Below are 13,133 nucleotides of genomic sequence, written 5' to 3'. Positions count from 1 at the left end.
TGTCCACTTTGAGCATAAGCTCTTATGGCTTTGCTTTGGGCTTCCCAAAAGGTCTCGTACCAATGGAGATAGTATTCCTCACTTATAAACCGATGATCTAAATGAGTGAATGTGGGACTCACTCCCAATAATGCTCAACGGCTTCACTTGGAACTATTTAATTAACACTATCACACCTTATCAAAGGATCCTTTAGAAAATTACATTTGCCATACAAATATCTTTTACTATTTAGAATTAAACAAAAACTATTTTGTTTCTCTTTTGGAGTAGCCTACACTTAGGCATGATTTTGTACATATTTGTCTCACCGTATATGCTTGATTACAATTATTGAAGTGTTGTAAACTAAGTTTACTACATTCTCATAATCCTAAAAATTGTCTCATAGACAATTTTGAAGGCAATCATATTCACTATGCAATCCCTATTTCATATCCTAACAAGAGTTTGGTAATGACTACATGACTATAGAGTTGGAAATCAATTCAACTTTCTATCAACTAATTTTAGTATACAAGGTTCTCATGCTATTCATTATGATTTGATCATAATGTCTGGATAGATTTACATAAATGGATTTCAACTATAATTTTTTTTTTTTTTTTTTTTTTTTTTTATCATTTCAAAAAATAGACTAAGATGCATTTAGTAAAAATATCTTTTGTCTTGTAGCCTCTTCAATAAAAGTCAATGATTATTTTGGGTGAAAAGCAAGATCCACACACATGTAAAGTAATTAACTCCAACGTTTAGAGAATTATCTTTTACTAGTCTTTTCATTTTATTCCATTTGATGTTAATCAAATTGACTGCCAAAGACAAGTATCATCCTTTAGGAGAACAATTTGTTTTCTTATTCTTGATTCTCTAATTATGAATATCTCAATATTTCGAAGGTATAGTAAGTGTTTGATGGTGTTAATATAACACATGCGGAAGCAATTTGGATCTTAGGCACTTTTAGAACATCAATTATAGTATATAACTAGCATGTTCATAAGTATTAAAACTTAATGAGTTTAAATACTAACCTTTTGTAGTTCAAACTCCTTTTGCCTCACGAACCGATTTCGAACCACCACTAGTGTCTTCTCCACTATTCTCCGGCCTTAGAACGGGATTGTGGAATCCGGTGAGTGACTAAACTTGGGAGGGATTTTGTATACGTGAAAGAGAGTGCTTGTGAGAGGTTTTTCATCAAGATGAAGAATCCCTTCCAAGTATCATGATCACTCTATTTAAAGAGTCAAGTTTGCATGTTCATGCAAACTTGAGATCACCAAATCTTGACACTTAAAATTCCACTCAAATGTTTGGGATTATGTGGCAAGCATGCATGTTTGAGTTAACCAAATTTTGACACTCAAAATTCCACTCAAACTTGTGGGGTTTATTTGGCAAACATGCAAGTTTGGTTAAACCAAATTTTGACACCTCAAAATTCCACTAACATGATTTTTCCATTAGATGAAAGTCAACATTTTGACTTTCTTCATTTTAATTAGATGAAAGTCAACATTTTGACTTTCTTCATTTTAATTCAACAATTAATTTGAATAATGAATTTCAAATTAAAGTAACATTAAATAATTAATTAAACAATTTAATTAATATTTAATATTAATTCAAATGCCAATCCCAGTCAATTCCGACACATAATTGATTAAGATATTTAAATCTTATTTAAATATCTCAGATTCTCTCTTTTCGCTTATTTCGTAAATAAAATAAAATTGCGGTTAAATATATCGTATATATGTAACGCATATTCCCTAATTTGAATTCGAACACTTCGAACTCACTCGTCACACTGTTCTATGGTTTAGTCCGATATGAGCTAGCAGAGGGACCTAATGGACCTATAGATCATGGGCTCCAACGATTCAAGATTAACCGATTAAACTCATTAACCTGGTTAACCAACATTCGTTAACTACTAGGACACTCCACTATAGCCTAGTAGTTGCACTCCCCTCACTATAGATATATTTCTGTCCATCTGATATAACCATGATTAGTAAGTCGATCCTTCACAGGTTGTTCGTAACTAGAGCTGGGTCAATTTACCGTTTTACCCCTGAAGTTACTTCTTGTTCCTTATGTCTCACTGATCCTCTAATAAACAATTGGTTTGTGGTCCAACCAGTAAACCGAATCCCTCTCAGGCCAATGAGAGGGTGGGGCCCCTTGTTCAAGACCTGGAGTCAGTGCTTAAGGGAACTACCTTTCTTCTATCCCTAAAAGTGGGTAGGAGTGAATTCCGTCTTGCACCCCACGTCCCCAGCCATTCACCCAGTCTTACCCCTGAAATGGGAGGCCTGTTGAGTCGGCGAACTAGAGCCACTCTCACCCATGCAAATCTAAGGATAATTCCGAATAAACAGGAGTTCATGGTTAGCTCAGGATTAAAACCGAGTTACCTAGGTTATCGAATGAAAAGAAAATCAGTCTCAACAGTAAACGACATTATAAAGTGAGAGTGGTTTTCTTCATGGTCCGATCTTATGCAATACTCATTGCATAGGACGCCCCCACTCACATGTCTCCACATGTACAATTTAGTGATCACATTGTTTATATCATATACAAAAGTGGGCCGCATCCATAGTGTCCCCAGAATAAGGTACTCAGCCTTATCCTTATACTATAGATCATTTTGACTATATACTTGAACTTGATCCACTCTTATGTCTCTACATATAGTTCAAGTAATCATACTATAGCCAGAGTGTTCTTAGTTTATTGGATTTAGATTAATGATCGTAAAGTTCACTTTATTCAATAACAATCTTTACTGAATAAACAACAATAATAACTTTATTGAAAATAGAATATCTTTTTGTTTACAAACTATGAGTTTTAGGACATAAAACCCAACCGTGTTAACGTTTTAACATATACTAATTGTACTTCATTTAATCTGAACATATTTTCAAACAATTTTAAAAATATAAACTTTAATAGTTGAAAGTAATTCCTACCCTATGAATTATTAGTGACTACTTACTAATAACGTTTGAGAAATTGAATTTCTCTCATGGTTTCTAAAAACACCATGTTCAACCTAACAATTTTTACTTAACATCTTAATGTTTCCCACTACACCCAGATTGATTTTCTAGTGTCAACTAGTAGAATCTATTCTACCTCATCAAGTATTTTACAAGAATTCATATAAATGTACTAAAGAGCAAATCTTGATAGTAGATCTTATATCAACTATTCAAGTAGTGTCATCTAGTCTCCACAAAAAATCTAGTAACTCAAATTTGAAAAAAAAAAAAAGCTTTTCCTTATAGCATTTTTCAAATCATGCTATAGAAGGCCTTCAAAAAGAAGTAGGCCCAACAAAATTTGATTTAGGGCCCGTTTTTTATTTATTATTATTTATCATTCATTTTTTATTTTGCTCCTTCTACCTTTATTCTCTCGGGCCCCTTCTTATTCTGACTTCGGTTCTGTTTCTCTCTCAATCCAAAATTTCTAAACCCTAATTTCTTCTTCATCTTCAAATATGATTTGTCGCTCTTTGTGGGAGGAGCATTTGTAGCTCTTTGTTGGGAGGACCTTCTGCTATGTGTTTTTTAGTTCGAAGGCAATTGTGAGATGAACAAGTGTTTTTTTTTTTTAATTCCAATTTTTTCCTACTCCGACCTATTTCTTCTTTTTCTTTGATTTTTTTTTTTTATGGCTATCTTTCTCTATCTTTTAGCTTTAATAATAGTGGCCTTAAATCATTTGGAACCCCATATTCTTTGATTTGGCTTTCTCGATGTTGAAATTTCTGTCCAAAAATTATGTTTTGTGCTTGATTTGCAGAAGAGTTTGGATTGATAAGGCTTCTAGTAGGTGGAGTCTAAGTGGGTTGCTTTGATTTTGTGCTAGGGTTGTGATTGAGGAGGGAAAATTGTAATGGAGGAGAGTGTGCAATGGAATTGGTCACTTGTGCCTGAAAATGAGACGTTTGACCATTTGATTGAAGAACAAGGACGTGAGATTAGCTCAAGCTCTGATTTTCTTACATTGGAGACCACAGGGCTTTAGGAGCACAGTCACAGTGGCTCTGAGGACTATCTTCCTTTCTTCATTGAGTTGGCCAACTTGAAAGGCTAATGGACCCGATTGTATTAACCTAATACCTAATGTTGCTGATAAAGAAGAAAGACACTATGTTGATAATAGGAAGCTGAAGAAGAAAGTATCTTCATCGTCAGGTAATTTTGGCCCTCTTTTCTGTGTAAGTTTCTCCATATAAATTGTTTTTATATTTTAATGGTGTGTGGGGATTATATTGTAAGGACCTTTACTATATGGCTAGCCTGAATTTCCAGGGTTGATTTCAAGAAAGCCAATAGAGATTCTAGTGAACATGAAGGGGGACTTTCCAGGGTTGATTTCAAGAAAGCCAATAGAGATTCTAGTGAACATGAAGGGGGACTGTCCTTGAAGCGTAGCATGACTTGGGTTAGGCTCTTGTTGTGTTTCTGTTTCTACGTTCTAAGCTTGAGCCATTCCTTTTTCAGGGGCTCCTTATGTGGAATTCTTGAAGCCATCCTTCAGCTTCCTTGCATAAATAGGGTTCTTTTCTTGGTGGCATGTTCTTCGTACTAGAAGAACACTCAAGGTTACTTACTTGCCTTTGGGGTCTTCACGTTATCTTAAGTCTTATCTTAAATAATAACCCTTGATCATGTGCCCAATAACTTAAGGTTCTAGGCATACTTAATCTTAAGAGTCTTCAGGCATACTTACCTGGTCTTGGCAGGGCGTTTCCTTGAGCTGGGCCATAGAGAAACCTTGGGCTCTGATAAGGACCAGACTGACTCGATGACTCTAAAAAGACGGGTAAATTTTTCAACAAAATAAAACAACCAAAACTTAAAACATATCAAAATAAAGTTTATACAAAGTATTTTAGAACACAATACAACACAACAGTTAAAACACAAGTTAAGGGACGACACAAAAAGGTAGAAGGACGACGGGTGAGGTTTGTCTATGGCACCTGCTCCAGAGTCCGCTCCCAACCTCGACCAGCTCCTTATTTCCTGAAAAACAAATGGAGAATAAGGAATGAGTACAAGACTCAGTAAGTAGCCTACTTGTAGGCTCTTAATCGTGTCCTTGATATGCTAGGGTACCACACTTTTTGTGTTCTTGTTCTTGTCGTAAGTTCTTGTTATGTTTCTTAATTCGTTCTCCAAGATACTCCCCTTAAGATTTACGGTACTAGACATAAACTTGTCAACCTGTGTCCGAGGCTTTATACGTTCCAAGCGACACAGTCTTAAAACCTACGCTCAAGGCTTCTTATGTTCCAAGCAGCGTAGTCTAAGTCATGATAGACCATAAAGGTCAGGTGATCGATAAAGGTTCTCCCAATGATAGACNATACAACATTTCATAATGTTGAGAGGTCATTTAGGGCTTAACCAGTAGGTAGTCTTCCGTAAGGGCATTATGGTCATTTTACCCCTAATTCTTGGTTTTGTTACTTAACGAGTTCCACTGGCTTTCAAGCTTCACCACCTCATCAACCATCATACAATAAGATCTATTGTAGAGTTTTATAGCATTTTNCATCGTGGCCATAGGTTCTCCCCATGATAGACCATAAAGGTCAGGTGATCGATACATGCATGAACATGACNGCCCTGTTTCTTGGTTTACCTACTTATCCTTATCCATTGACCACTAAATTTCACACATAACCTAAACATGCTATAATATGCTCATCATTAAAATTTCATAGGCATTAGAGCTCATTTAATGGGTTATCTTAACGTTCCTTAAATCCCGAGCAATTTGGTCGGTTTAAGGCCTTAACTCAAGGTTCTTTAGATTTTTCTTTCATATATCCTTGTGTCATACTTGGTTTAGGGTTCATATAAAAATCCAAGCGATTCCTACAAGTATTTCTTAAGAAAAGTCCAAGGTGGCTACTTACCTCATCGTCGACGTTCGGGACCTTCCGTCTTGAGCTTCCGGTATCCAAATTACTTCAAATTTCCTTCCATAGACTCCTCATTGTGTCTAGTTTCTAGAACAATAAGGTTGTTATGAGAACCGGCTTGGAAGGGGGTTAAAATTGAGAAATACCGAGGAAAGGTCAGATTTTGGGCTGACTTGGCCGGTTCAACTGAACCGGCCACGTCATCGTCTTCTTCCTCTGGACAGGAAGAAGACGCGCGCATCCTTTGCGCCACTGTCTGAAAGTGGCCTTCCACAGCCCCGAAATCTTCGTTTAGCCCCTTGATTTATTCATGAAACTTAACGATGATATTACAAGGAAGATCTTGGGATTGATTTCATACCTTTTCGTGGATCATAGCCTAAGATATTAGCCTCCAAAGTTCGTCCAAAATCATTTTCCTCGCCGGAGCTAAAACAGGGGATTTCTTATCGGATAGCCGATTCTAGGGGTTTTCAAGGCCCGATTTCTTCATGGAACTTTTTACATATCCTTTCCTCAAGCTATAGGAATTANCTAATCCTTAGAGGTTGTCATGTCATATATTGTGTTTTAGTCCTGAAAACACTTTCAAAGTAACCCTTAGTTTTCTCCCCATGAGTGCATAGGTGACATTTCCACAAACGTGGTATCTTGCTAGCATACNGGAACCTTAATTTTCAGAAATCGTTCTCGGTATGCAACTCACCTGAAACGTCGGATTTGTGNACGTGGTATCTTGCTAGCATACCATGTTGCAGGGCATCTCATTTAGGTGAGGAAAATAATAAGTCCATCATGACAACCTGCTTGTGGTACATATAGCTGGGCATCTCACCTTAAGAGGAATAGGGATCTCGTGGTATACNGTGCTCGACCTTGCTCGAGTCTTGTTCCATATTGTTGCCCCTACTTCAGACTTTATAGGAGGAGCTTAAACCGACATTGAAGCTCCAGAATCATTGTGAATTGGCGGTTGAATTTTCCAAAAAATCCGTCAGAAATATCTACTCCGGTCAGAGCCTCGCCGACTTTAGTTTTGCATAATAGCCGTTGGATGTGATGATTTGTCCCTCTTCTAGATCATATCCAAATTTGAGGAAGATCCAACGGCTGGGATTTGAGTTTCGTGAGATATTTCTCAGATGGTCACTTAGATGCTCTGTTTCTGATCAGAGGGGCATTTTCATAATTATACATTCTTCCATGGGTATTTGGGTCATTTGCCGCTTTTCGAATATTTTAATATTATTTTTCCTGAAAAATCCATAATTTTTCTAAAATCCCTTCATCTCATGTTGGTCATTTTTTCCTTCTTGAACATCTGGAAATTCCTTCTAGATAAGCAACTAAAAATCCGGGAAGGTCCTTAATAATTAGAAAAATGAATTTTTTGCCCTTTTCACTCAATTTTACTTCCCAATCCTTTTTCCATAGGTCTTAAACTCTTAACGCATCATCCTTGCTTAATCCTTTAATTCCTCCCCTTTTAATCATTTGGGTTTTACATGGGCCGTTTATTCTTGTTGGACCTAATTCCTTTCATTTTTGGGGTGTTACATATATAGATTGAGATGTTGAAGGAAAGTTTTTCTAAACTCTTGCTTGGAGAAGATATGACGGCTGCAGAAATGTGATTTGTATGGCATTGGCTATATCTAATGCCATTACAAATCTTTGGGGGTATGCTTTGTCTCTTTTCCACTCATTGCCTGATATTTTATCTAGGATTGACATATTACCTTATATTCTATCTAGGATTGACATTCGTTACAGAGTATAATGTTGATTCCCTTTCCCATTGTTTTGTTATAGTCACTCTGTTTGGGCAACAATGGCGATTAGAACTTATTCCATAAGAGAAGAAAATGCGGTGGTGAAGGAAGATGGATTGGCTTCTTTGTGTTAGTGATCACATTGTCGAGTTGACGCCTACTAGGCAAATGTTTCCTGATTGAAGCAAGCTTGAGGTACCGCATAACTTCAAACGAGCTCTTTATGGCAGTATGAGTTTTGTTTTGTAAGTATGAAGTTTGTGCCTTTTGGAATTGGCTGTTCTATTTATTTTGTCTTCCATACGGTTTGTCTTCATAGCTTTCTTCGTATAACTAAATGCCAACATGATTGAGAATGCAATGAGAATCCATTCATATATAAACATTAAAAATATATAATATGTGCATGTGTAATTTGTTAAATGTTTGATTTAATATATTAGAAGTATAATATTGGCTCCTTTTTGTTCAATACAATCCTAGGATATTATGGTTGTCAGTAGAGGATACACTTTGCAGGAGGCTTAGTCCATGGCCATTTTGTTTCTAGCTCTAACTATTCCAAATAAATCTCATTAGCTTTTTTATTGTTGTTTCTTTTTGCATAATTTTATTTTTGATAAAAGAATCACTTCCACCCATTCCTAAGTTTCTTTTTTTAGGACATCAAATCTTCCTATCTTCCTATATTTCTATATTATGAAACTTTAGTTGAAATTTCAAATGTATCATCGCCTATTTTGGTTGATCTAGATGTGCAAGAGCTTGAAGACATGTATTGTGTCATATTATTTGTCAAAGTAAGAATTTTGGTCATTGATGCGACCTATAACTTGTTACAAAGTATCATAGCGAATTTTTTTCTTTATATTCCGCAACTCATTTGTTGTATTTTGTAACACCCGCTCATCGTCAACACGATTCACAGGAGCTACCACTAATATTGATAATAAACTCCAACAACCAATCATAAATTTCAAAATATTTTCAAAAACATCCGGTAAAACATTTAAAATCAGTACTATTTAAAACTTAAAGCGACCAAAGTAAATTCTTGATAGCGAAAGCATAAGTACACAAAACAGACATGGATTCCTAAATAGTCTCTAGCCCGCTGGTCTCGTCCTCATCTTCCGTTGGTTTGCATCAACTAAAAATGGAAAGAAAAGTTAGTAATTTTGATGAGTAATTAAATTACCCAGTCAGTAGCAACTTTATCTTTCATAAATTCATAACTAATCTTTCCCGGTGTTTTTAAGTTTTATTCGTCACTACTCCTAGTTTCTCTTACTACGGTCATCTGTTCATTAATGAAGTATCTCAGCTACCTCCAGCTTAGCAGGTGTTTTTAAGTTTTATTCGTCATTGACTCCTAGTTTCTCTTACTAGGGTCATCTATTCATTAATGAGGTATCTCAGCTACCTCCCGCTTAGGTTACTGACTCTCTTTTTATATGCTTATCTAGAATTTTCAGACTCGTATGTAAGACTCGCTCTCGGTCAAATATGGCCCGTCTACTAATTTCTCTGGCGGCCTGTTTATCTCATATACCAACGGTCAGGAGTACTCATGCTCCCTGACTTAGCACACAACGCGTTGGTCAGGAACTCCGCGGGAATTAGTAGACTATCATACTCATATAAATAAGTCATGGCACACGATCTATAAGTATATCCTAGAGTCATAACCTTTCCATTAACCTGAATAGCATACTCACATCTGACGCATGCTTTCATACATTTACAATGTTCGACACATAGAACATTCCCGTAATCATTTATAACATGCTTACATCACAGGCAAGGAGTCACAGTATACAATAAACATTCAATATCATCAATGCTCATTTGGACGTTCTAAGCTCTTAATCATGTAAACAACGTACTCACATGTTGTAAACAAGTTAAGAACTAGCTTAAAGAACGATATGCTACTTACCTGATTTCGAACACCTTTCTCTCTTGAATGTACGTTTAATAGGGTATTTCAACACAATTTCATCCAATCAGACCTATATTTCACCATTTTCAAGGTAAGTATAGGTCAATCTAGGTAGAATAGGTCAAAACGAATCGAACGGGACAAACCGGAAGCCGAAATGAGGTCTCACGCGCCCTCACATTCTCGGTGTGTCTGTCCCACGCACCAAGAGCACGCCCAGTCATGGCTCCTCACGCGCCCTGCGTGTAGTGCACGCGCTTCTTCTTCTTCCTTGCGTTTTCTGAAATTTTCCCAACTTTCCTATTAATGCCCGTTATGTCCCGAAGCCATATTTCATCTCTACAGCTCGAATTTCGTTCTGATTTCTTCTAAAGATCTCCTAATTACGGTTCTAACAAGCCCTATTTCATAATTTATTATGCAATATGAACCAAGATATCAAGATTTAAAGGTTCAGTGATATGGGTTTTTCGTTACCTTCGAATAAACGTTCGATTTAGCTTAAATTTAAAGCTTCAATGGCTGAAAATCATCACACTTGTTCCCCCATCCTCATGTTTGCACACTACCACCACAATCGCTGAAGAATCTTTTGAATTACCGAACACATGGGTAAGTTTCTCCTTCCTCTGTTTTTTCTGGGTTTCAACCATCCATTACCCTTCGGTTTCAAATCGTAATCCATTCCCTATCTTGCTTCCTCACCATCTAGCAGACCCTTCTTCATTCCACACCTCCATCTTCCTCTCTTTTCTCCCAAGTCCACCTGTCCCTTCCTCCTTTCTCCATGGCAGCAGCTTGAAGCTGCTATTTTTTTTTTAATTAATTAGTTTATTTATTTATTTATTATTATTATTATTATTATTTTATTATTACATATTTACTACATGCTTTATGTTTTTGGGAAAGACAATGCAGAGCTGCCGTTAGTTTAGTAACCTTCCTTTAGTTGTGGCACCTACTTCTTGCTTTAATCCTCATTCTAAAACTAAAAGCACATATCCATCCACATGCTTTTATCAAAATTTGGTCATCTCATTCTTAGTTTGGAGTTGTTCTATTTTTATATAAGTTGCTTGTCCATATACTACAAGATATTGTCATTTTAATTAATTCAATTATAGGTGTGTCTTGCATGTAAGGTACATTGTTGGAGATGTTATGACCCCTATGCTGCCAATGAATTTAAAATCTCTCTTGTTTTGTTTTGGACGGATAGTGCTTACGGCTACTTTGGTTACTTGCGATATAGTGAGCCTATTAAGTATGGCTCAATATCACTCAAAGGTATGATTAATCTCTTTAAGTATAAAATATTTTAACTTGGAAGTTGGGTATTTAATATTTGCCTCTTTCATAGTTAACAGACTTCGAAAACATGGTAAAATGGGTTCCGGGAATGAAAAGTACAAGTTTACTTGGGGATTAGCAAACAATGGGAAGCTGTTCTTGTGGATTACAACACTAGATGTAGCTGTAGGAGATTCAGTGATTTATGTTTTTTGTAATTAGATACAACAAATACTTGTTTCCTTCGAATAATTTCTTTATTTTGTAATGTGTAAATAGATGGTGAAATTTCAATTATGAAAAGAAATCTTTTATACTTAATGTGTTATGAAATATCATTCCATATATGTCAATTTTAAGTTTAGTCGAGAGTATATATAATAAATTTTATATATATCGAAATGTAAGTGTTATCAAACGTACATTATAGTATAAGATCAAAGCTAAAGATACTATATTATAGCGTTAACAAAATGTTATTATAACTTAAGGATAGCACAATTTTTTAGTTAGGTTAAACCTATCATAGCTTTAATAAAATGCTATAAAATGTTTTTATAGCAACATATATAAGTTATAGTTTCATACTCTTGCTATAAAAAGTCTCAGACTTTTAATAAGATGGGCTGTCACGACGTACGAAAAACGCTATAAAAAGTCTATAATAGCATTTTTCGTAAGCTATCTTATACACTATTTCTTGTAGTGTTGCTTTCATTTAGATTTTTCTTTCTATAGAATAATTTCGAAAATTTATCTCATTACCATGGACATGGCTAATTAGGAACTATTTCCTAGCATAGCTTTAGTAATAAGATTTTTCTTGAATTTTGTAATACTTAATTTGGAGATGGTTTAGATAACTATCTAAATTTAGCTTTTACTGACTTAAACATCTCACATGTTTTTGTCATCTTCTTATGTTTTAGTCATGACATCCAACATGTCAACTAAAATATATGAACAAAGCTATCTCATCACCTTTGATTCAAGGGGACCATATAGACCTATAGATTATGATACAAAATTAATTAATTAAACTCTTTAATTAATTAATTTTCATTCCTTAACCATAGGTCACTCCACTATAGACCTAGAGTTGCACTCTTATGCACTGTAGGACAAGTTATGTCCATTGATATAATCATTACAAGCAAGTCGATCCTTCACGAGTTGTTCATAATTACAGCTGGGTCAAAAGTCCGTTTTACCCATGTAATTACATCTTTCACCTTAAATACCACTGATTCTCTAATGAATAATTTGTTTATGATCCAATCATAAACCAAGTCTCTCTCGGGCCAATGAGAGGGTGGGGCCCCATTGTTCAAGTTCTGAAATCAGTACTTAAGAGAATAACTCATCTACTTTCCTTATATTGAAAGGAGTGAAGTCCATCTCATGATATTATGTTCCCAACTCCCTATTTGGTCAAGTCCCCAAAATTGTAGGCATATTGAATCGACTAAAAGAGTCATTCTCATCCATATAAATTTAAGGACAAGCCCTCCCAAGTAGGAGTTCATAACTCACTCAGGATTAAGATCGAGTCTCATATAATCATCATGTGAAATATTAATCTTCTCAATTAACGGATTCATAAAGAGAGATAAATATTTCTTGGTCCAGTCTTATACAAACTCATTGTATAGGATACCCCACTTACATGTCTTCACATGAATGATTTGGAGAGTGTTTATACCTTAAAATACTTTAAAAGGCCCCGGGGATATTTCGGTCATTTTACATATTTGGGATTTAAGAAGTGGTAAATCAATTTAGATGGTATCCATAAAGATTTTCATAAAATGTCTAATTTAATGATGTATTATTTGACATTCATTCTCTAAATTGAAGTCCCTTCACTCAATATTATATATAAGGAAAGTTTTTCATAAACTAAACTAGTAGAGTTAGAAACATAAATAGTTAAATAAATTGTTTTTCATAAATAAACATGTTTAAGGAATAAATAGTTTTTATGTTTAAGGATTAAAACATATGCTTAACATTTCAAAGTAATTTTTGGAAAATATTAAAACATAAATGGTTAAATATATTGTTTTTAAATAATGAGGACTGTGAAAAACTAAATGAAAGCGCCTACCGTGGGGATGGAACCCACGACCACAAGGTCAAGAGCCTTGCGCTCTACCAACTGAGATAGACGGGC

At 35.3% G+C, this 13,133-nt stretch overlaps 1 long non-coding RNA gene and 1 other non-coding gene across 4 annotated transcripts; one reads left to right on the top strand and one right to left on the bottom strand.

The window, feature by feature from the left end:
• Nucleotides 1–3,514: 3,514 nt before the first annotated feature.
• Nucleotides 3,515–8,114, top strand: LOC111784495. 3 transcript variants are annotated; one of them, XR_002813548.1, is made up of 5 exons: nucleotides 3,515–3,604; nucleotides 3,889–4,217; nucleotides 4,335–4,627; nucleotides 7,522–7,636; nucleotides 7,769–8,114. It is a non-coding gene; the product is annotated as an uncharacterized LOC111784495 (long non-coding RNA). The 3 variants fall into 3 exon arrangements; XR_002813549.1 differs by lacking the exon at nucleotides 3,515–3,604 and adding an exon at nucleotides 4,769–4,848 and having other exon boundaries at nucleotides 3,621–4,217; XR_002813547.1 differs by lacking the exon at nucleotides 3,515–3,604 and having other exon boundaries at nucleotides 3,621–4,217.
• Nucleotides 8,115–13,060: 4,946 nt separating this feature from the next.
• On the bottom strand, nucleotides 13,061–13,133 carry TRNAK-CUU. The gene has a single exon. It is a non-coding gene; the product is annotated as a tRNA-Lys (tRNA).

This window comes from Cucurbita pepo, unplaced genomic scaffold, assembly GCF_002806865.2.
Source record: "Cucurbita pepo subsp. pepo cultivar mu-cu-16 unplaced genomic scaffold, ASM280686v2 Cp4.1_scaffold000215, whole genome shotgun sequence".
Taxonomy (NCBI): Eukaryota; Viridiplantae; Streptophyta; class Magnoliopsida; order Cucurbitales; family Cucurbitaceae; genus Cucurbita; species Cucurbita pepo.
The sequence above is the reverse complement of the archived record's forward strand: the minus strand, read 5'-3'. Positions and strand labels throughout refer to the sequence as shown.